The sequence below is a fragment of the Rhyacophila brunnea genome, unplaced genomic scaffold, assembly GCF_057557595.1.
Source record: "Rhyacophila brunnea isolate RB1 unplaced genomic scaffold, BYU_Rbru_1.0 scaffold_221, whole genome shotgun sequence".
Lineage (NCBI taxonomy): Eukaryota > Metazoa > Arthropoda > Insecta > Trichoptera > Rhyacophilidae > Rhyacophila > Rhyacophila brunnea.
In genome coordinates, this window is record NW_028232884.1 from 2501 (window position 1) to 10000 (window position 7500).

The window sequence follows — 7500 nt, forward strand, 5'->3', positions numbered from 1 at the left end:
AGGTTAGGTTAGGTCAGGTCAGGTCAGGTCAGGTCAGGTTAGGTTAGGTTAGGTTAGGTTAGGTTTATTTTAATTTTTTTTTTTTTTTTTTTTAATTCTTCGTTATATATATATAATGTTAATAATATGATGGATGTAAAAAAAAGGATTTTTTTTTTTTATTTAAACTAGCTTAGGTTAGGTTAGGTAAGGTTAGGTTAGGTTAGGTTATGTTAGGTTAGGTTAGGTTAGGTTAGGTTAGGTTAGGTTAGGTTAGGTTAGGTTAGGTTAGGTTAGGTTAGGTTAGGTTAGGTTAGGTCAGGTTAGGTTTATGTAATATTAGGTTGGGTTAAGTTGGCTAACGAACGTCGTCGACGAGAGCGCCGTTTAAAGCGAGACATCCGTCGTCGACGACGAGGTCGCTGCTTCGGCCGTCGACGACGGACGAGAGCGCCGCTTAAAGCGTGACACGGGCCCGCCTGGCCAGCTAAATCTGAGTCCCGCCGGCATCGTGCACTTCACACGTCCCACTCGTCGAAATGAAGACAATGAAATTTAATTATCTTACGATTACGTTCATGCCTTATGACGATATAATATTGATATTTCATAATAATATAATATGATGGATGTAAAAAAAAAAGATTTTTTTTTTATTTATTTAAATTAGCTTAGGTTAGGTTAGGTAAGGTTTATTTTAATTTTTTTTTTTTTTTTTTTTTTAATTCTTCGTTATATATATAATGTTAATAATATGATGGATGTAAAAAAAAAGATTTTTTTTTTTTATTTAAACTAGCTTAGGTTAGGTTAGGTAAGGTTAGGTTAGGTTAGGTTAGGTTAGGTTAGGTTAGGTTAGGTTAGGTTAGGTTTGGTTAGGTTAGGTTAGGTTAGGTTAGGTTAGGTCAGGTTAGGTTTATGTAAGGTTAGGTTGGGTTTAGTTGGCGAACGAACGTCGTCGACGAGAGCGCCGTTTAAAGCGAGACATCGCCGTTTCGGCCGTCGACGACGCACGAGAGGGCCGCTTAGAGCGCGACACGTGGCCCGCCTGGCGAGCTAAATCGTCGTGCATCGTGCACTTCACGTCCGACTCTCGCCGGTTCGGCGGCGTGCGTATTATGACGATATTATGTTATCGACATGTCAACGGTATATGATATCTATCATAATAATATATGTTGGATGAAAAATAATGAAAAATTATTTTAACATCAAATTTTACCGCTAGAACTCGCCCTCGCGCTTTACTTACCTATTCCTATGTTGAACGTCGAAATGAAGACAATGAAATATTCTTTCAGGTGAGGCGTATCGGGCGCATTTAAAATGATCAGTGACACGCTCGTTGATCACGTTTATGCCCTATAACGATATGATATTGATATTTTTTTATGGTATTCATCATAATAATAAATGATGTATGAAAAAAAAAATTGGTTAGTTTAGGTTAGGTTAGGTCACGTTAGGTATGATTAGGTTAGGTTAGGTTAGTTTTTGTTTAGGATAGGTTAGGTTAGTTTTTGTTTAGGTTAGGTTTGTTTTTGTTTAGGTTAGTTTTTGCTTAGGTTAGGTTAGTTTTTGTTTAGGTTAGTTTAGGTTAGGTTAGGTTAGTTTAAGTTAGGTTAGGTTAGTTTTTGTTTAGGTTAGGTTAGGTTAGTTTTTGTTTAGGTAAGGTTAGGTAAGGTTAGATTAGGTAAGGTTAGGTTAGGTTTAGTTTAGGTTAGGTTGTGTTAGGTTAGGTAAGGTTATGTTAGGTTATGTTAGGTTAGGTTAGGTGAGGTGAGGTTAGGTCAGGTCAGCGAACGGACGTAGTCGACGAGAGCGCAGCTTTTAGCGAGACATGGGCCCTCCTGGCTAGCTAAATCTGCGTCCCTCCGGCATGTCAAGTAGACGATGCCGGCGGGACGCAGATTTAGCTAGCCAGGAGGGCCCATGGCTCGCTTAAAGCGGCGCTCTCGTCGACTACGTTCGATCGCTAACCTGACCCAACCTCACCTCACCTAACCTAACCTAACATAACCTAACATAACCTTACCTTACCTAACACAACCTAACCTAAACTAAACCTAACCTAACCTAACCTTACCTAATCTAACCTTACCTAACCTAACCTAAACAAAAACTAACCTAACCTAAACTAACCTAATCTAACCTAAACTAACCTAACCTAACCTAACCTAACCTAACCTAACCTAACCTAACCTAACCTAACATAATATTACCTAATTTTTTTTTTCATACATCATATCTTATCATGATGGAAAAAAAAATTAGAAATTTAAAAAAAAAAAATTAACCAAACAAATTACCAAAATATATATTCGCAATTCGCAATTCGAAATTTCAAATGAAAGATTAAACCTAAAGAGAATCGTCAATTTTGCCTTTTGTAGTGATATTTCGGTCACGCGGTCGGTAGTACGGCGCTTTATCAATACTATGCTACATTTTGTTTGGCACTCTTGACGGTTTGCGAACGAAGTACGAGACCGCGGCTTAAAGCGAGACATGCATCGACGACGCACGAGAGCGCGACACGTGGCCCGCCTGGCGAGCTAAATCGTCGTGCATCGTGCACTTCACGTCCGCCTCTCGCCGGTTCGGCGGCGTGCGTATTATGACGATAATATGTTATCGATATATGATATCTATCATAATATTGTATGATGGATGAAAAAAAAATGTTTTTTTTTTTTCAATTTAAATTAGATAGGGTTTAGGTTAGATAAGGTTAGGTGAGGTTTATTTAAATTTTTTTTATTTCTGCTTTTATTGAATTCCTTGGTTTTTCGTACGAGGGTTATTACTTCACTATTACATTGTTCATATTTCATTTACATTATTAACAGTACGGCGCTTTATCAATACTATGCTACATTTTGTTTGGCACTCTTGACGGTTTGCGAACGAAGTACGAGACCGCGGCTTAAAGCGAGACATGCATCGACGACGCACGAGAGCGCGACACGTGGCCCGCCTGGCGAGCTAAATCGTCGTGCATCGTGCACTTCACGTCCGCCTCTCGCCGGTTCGGCGGCGTGCGTATTATGACGATAATATGTTATCGATATATGATATCTATCATAATATTGTATGATGGATGAAAAAAAAATGTTTTTTTTTTTTCAATTTAAATTAGATAGGGTTTAGGTTAGATAAGGTTAGGTGAGGTTTATTTAAATTTTTTTTATTTCTGCTTTTATTGAATTCCTTGGTTTTTCGTACGAGGGTTATTACTTCACTATTACATTGTTCATATTTCATTTACATTATTAACAGTACGGCGCTTTATCAATACTATGCTACATTTTGTTTGGCACTCTTGACGGTTTGCGAACGAAGTACGAGACCGCGGCTTAAAGCGAGACATGCATCGACGACGCACGAGAGCGCGACACGTGGCCCGCCTGGCGAGCTAAATCGTCGTGCATCGTGCACTTCACGTCCGCCTCTCGCCGGTTCGGCGGCGTGCGTATTATGACGATAATATGTTATCGATATATGATATCTATCATAATATTGTATGATGGATGAAAAAAAAATGTTTTTTTTTTTTCAATTTAAATTAGATAGGGTTTAGGTTAGATAAGGTTAGGTGAGGTTTATTTAAATTTTTTTTATTTCTGCTTTTATTGAATTCCTTGGTTTTTCGTACGAGGGTTATTACTTCACTATTACATTGTTCATATTTCATTTACATTATTAACAGTACGGCGCTTTATCAATACTATGCTACATTTTGTTTGGCACTCTTGACGGTTTGCGAACGAAGTACGAGACCGCGGCTTAAAGCGAGACATGCATCGACGACGCACGAGAGCGCGACACGTGGCCCGCCTGGCGAGCTAAATCGTCGTGCATCGTGCACTTCACGTCCGACTCTCGCCGGTTCGGCGGCGTGCGTATTATGACGATAATATGGTTAGGTTAGGTCAGGTTAGGTTTATGTAAGGTTAGGTTGGGTTAAGTTGGCGAACGAACGTCGTCGACGAGAGCGCCGTTTAAAGCGAGACATCCTTCGACGACGAGGTCGCTGCTTCGGCCGTCGACGACGGACGAGAGCGCCGCTTAAAGCGTGACACGGGCCCGCCTGGCCAGCTAAATCTGAGTCCCGCCGGCATCGTGCACTTCACACGTCCCACTCTCGCCGGTTCGTGCGTATTTAAACGACATTATATTATCGTTATGTCAATGGTATATTATACCTATCATAATAATGTATGATGAATGAAAAGAAATGAAAAATTATTTCAACATCAAATTATACCGCTAGAACTAGACAATGAAATTATCTTACGATTACGTTCATGCCTTATGACGATATAATATTGATATTTCATAATAATATAATATGATGGATGTAAAAAAAAAGATTTTTTTTTTTTTATTTTAATTAGCTTAGGTTAGGTTAGGTAAGGTTAGGTAAGGTTTATTTTAATTTTTTTTTTTTTTTTTTTTTTTTTTTAATTCTTCGTTATATATATATAATGTTAATAATATGATGGATGTAAAAAAAAAGATTTTTTTTTTTTTTATTTAAATTAGCTTAGGTTAGGTTAGGTAAGGTTAGGTTAGGTTAGGTTAGTTTTTGTGTTTGGGTTAGGTTAGGTTAGTTTAGGTTAGGTTAGGTCTGCGAACGAACGTCGTCGACGAGAGCGCCGTTTAAAGCGAGACATCGCCGTTTCGGCCGTCGACGACGCACGAGAGGGCCGCTTAGAGCGCGACACGTGGCCCGCCTGGCGAGCTTAATCGTCGTGCATCGTGCACTTCACGTCCGACTCTCGCCGCGTTCGGCGGCGTGCGTATTATGACGATATTATGTTATCGACATGTCAACGGTATATGATATCTATCATAATAATATATGTTGGATGAAAAATTATTTTAACATCAAATTTTACCGCTAGAACTCGCCCTCGCGCTTTACTTACCTATTCCTATGTTGAACGTCGAAATGAAGACAATGAAATATTCTTTCAGGTGAGGCGTATCGGGCGCATTTAAAATGATCAGTGACACGCTCGTTGATCACGTTTATGCCCTATAACGATATGATATTGATATTTTTTTATGGTATTCATCATAATAATAAATGATGTATGAAAAAAAAAATTGGTTAGTTTAGGTTAGGTTAGGTCACGTTAGGTATGATTAGGTTAGGTTAGGTTAGTTTTTGTTTAGGATAGGTTAGGTTAGTTTTTGTTTAGGTTAGGTTTGTTTTTGTTTAGGTTAGTTTTTGCTTAGGTTAGGTTAGTTTTTGTTTAGGTTAGTTTAGGTTAGGTTAGGTTAGTTTAAGTTAGGTTAGGTTAGTTTTTGTTTAGGTTAGGTTAGGTTAGTTTTTGTTTAGGTAAGGTTAGGTAAGGTTAGATTAGGTAAGGTTAGGTTAGGTTTAGTTTAGGTTAGGTTGTGTTAGGTTAGGTAAGGTTATGTTAGGTTATGTTAGGTTAGGTTAGGTGAGGTGAGGTTAGGTCAGGTCAGCGAACGGACGTAGTCGACGAGAGCGCAGCTTTTAGCGAGACATGGGCCCTCCTGGCTAGCTAAATCTGCGTCCCTCCGGCATGTCAAGTAGACGATGCCGGCGGGACGCAGATTTAGCTAGCCAGGAGGGCCCATGGCTCGCTTAAAGCGGCGCTCTCGTCGACTACGTTCTTTCGCTAACCTGACCTAACCTCACCTCACCTAACCTAACCTAACATAACCTAACATAACCTTACCTTACCTAACACAACCTAACCTAAGCTAAACCTAACCTAACCTTACCTAATCTAACCTTACCTAACCTAACCTAAACAAAAACTAACCTAACCTCAACTAACCTAATCTAACCTAAACTAACCTAACCTAACCTAACCTAACCTAACCTAACCTAACATAATATAACCTAATTTTTTTTTTCATACATCATATCTTATCATGATGGAAAAAAAAATTAGAAATTTAAAAAAAAAAATTTAACCAAACAAATTACCAAAATATATATTCGCAATTCGCAATTTGAAATTTCAAATGAAAGATTAAACCTAAAGAGAATCGTCAATTTCGCCTTTTGTAGTGATATTTCGGTCACGCGGTCGGTAGTGCGGCGCTTTATCAATGCTATGCTACATTTTGTTTGGCACTCTTGACGGTTTGCGAACGAAGTACGAGACCGAGACGAGACCGTACGAGACGAAGTACGAGACCGCGTCCGCCTGGCAAGCTATATTTGCGTCGTATCGGCATTTCAGCCCACCCTCGACCGTTCGGTGGCGAGCGTAATATAACGTTCTCATAATGATATTTATTTCAATGGTTTTATATCATTCATAATGATGGATGAAAAAAAAAAAAAAAAAAAAAAAAATTGAAATTAAAAAAAAAAAATTATCCAAATTACCAAAATATATATTCGCAATTCGCAATTCGAAATTTCAAATGAAAGATTAAACCTAAAGAGAATCGTCACCTTCGCCTTTTGTAGTGTTATTTCGGTTACGCGGCCGGTAGTGCGCCGCGTTTACACTATAATGTGTGAGGGAAAATGTACGCAGGAGAGAACTGTACGATAAAATAATGGCGACGGATTATTGCGCTACCCAACATTGCCGTGTCCGTATTCGTTGTTGTTGTCGTCTGGGTCTCTCCCCTCATCCATCGTATAGCAGTGGGTTGTCGTCTTTGACAAGACTTCCTTCACGGCGTTCGCAAACTGCGGCGGCCATTCGGCCGCGTCGGCGGTACATTTGCGAGACGAGACACTCACCCGGCGTGCGATTATATTTCGTCGCCGCGGCCTATGCGATCGCATCACTCTGGAGTTCCGCGCTAGCAGAATCATCCTGTCGAGTGACGGCGGACGGCGTTTCAGCCTCCGTCGCTCCGTTTACCGCGCCGACGGCGTGCGTTTTCGGTGTGCACGTTTTACGATGGGAAATTGAGAAACGCGGAGCACGATCTCGTGCTCTGTGCGTATGTATGCATACAATCCGTTGTATCTCGTGCGTCGGCACGTTAAAAATCGAAAGAGAGAGCCAGCGTCGCCCGCCGGGTGACTCCGGTGCGCGTTCGCGTGTGACGTGTGGATCGCGGGTGTCGGCGCGCCCAGTGCGCGCGCGCCCGCGGCCTCGCAGAGCAGCTCCCTGGTTGATCCTGCCAGTAATCATATGCTTGTCTCAAAGACTAAGCCATGCAAGTCTCAGTATGAGCCTAATTAAGGTGAAACCGCGAATGGCTCAATATATCAGTTTTGGTTCCTTAGATCGTACACAGTTACTTGGATAACTGTGGCAATTCTAGAGCTAATACATGCAAACGTAATTCTGAACGGGAACGTGAGGAATGCTTTTATTAGATCAAAAACCAATCGGCGGTCGGCGCTCGCGTCGTCCGTCGCTCTTCGAGATGACTCTAGATAACTTTGAGCTGATCGCACGGTCTAGCACCGGCGACGCATCTTTCAAATGTCTGCCTTATCAACTGTCGATGGTAGTTTATGCGACTACCATGGTTGTCACGGGTAACGGGGAATCAGGGTTCGATTCC

The 7500-nt window shown here is 40.8% G+C and overlaps 1 non-coding gene across 1 annotated transcript in view; it reads left to right on the plus strand.

Moving 5' to 3' along the window:
• The first annotated feature begins 7094 nt into the window (after positions 1–7094).
• LOC147069888 (small subunit ribosomal RNA) overlaps positions 7095–7500 on the plus strand; it is a 1944-nt gene continuing 1538 nt past the window's right edge. Inside the window, exon 1 of the ribosomal RNA XR_015071107.1 lies at positions 7095–7500. This exon is cut by the window's right edge and continues 1538 nt beyond it. This is a non-coding gene — a ribosomal RNA (small subunit ribosomal RNA).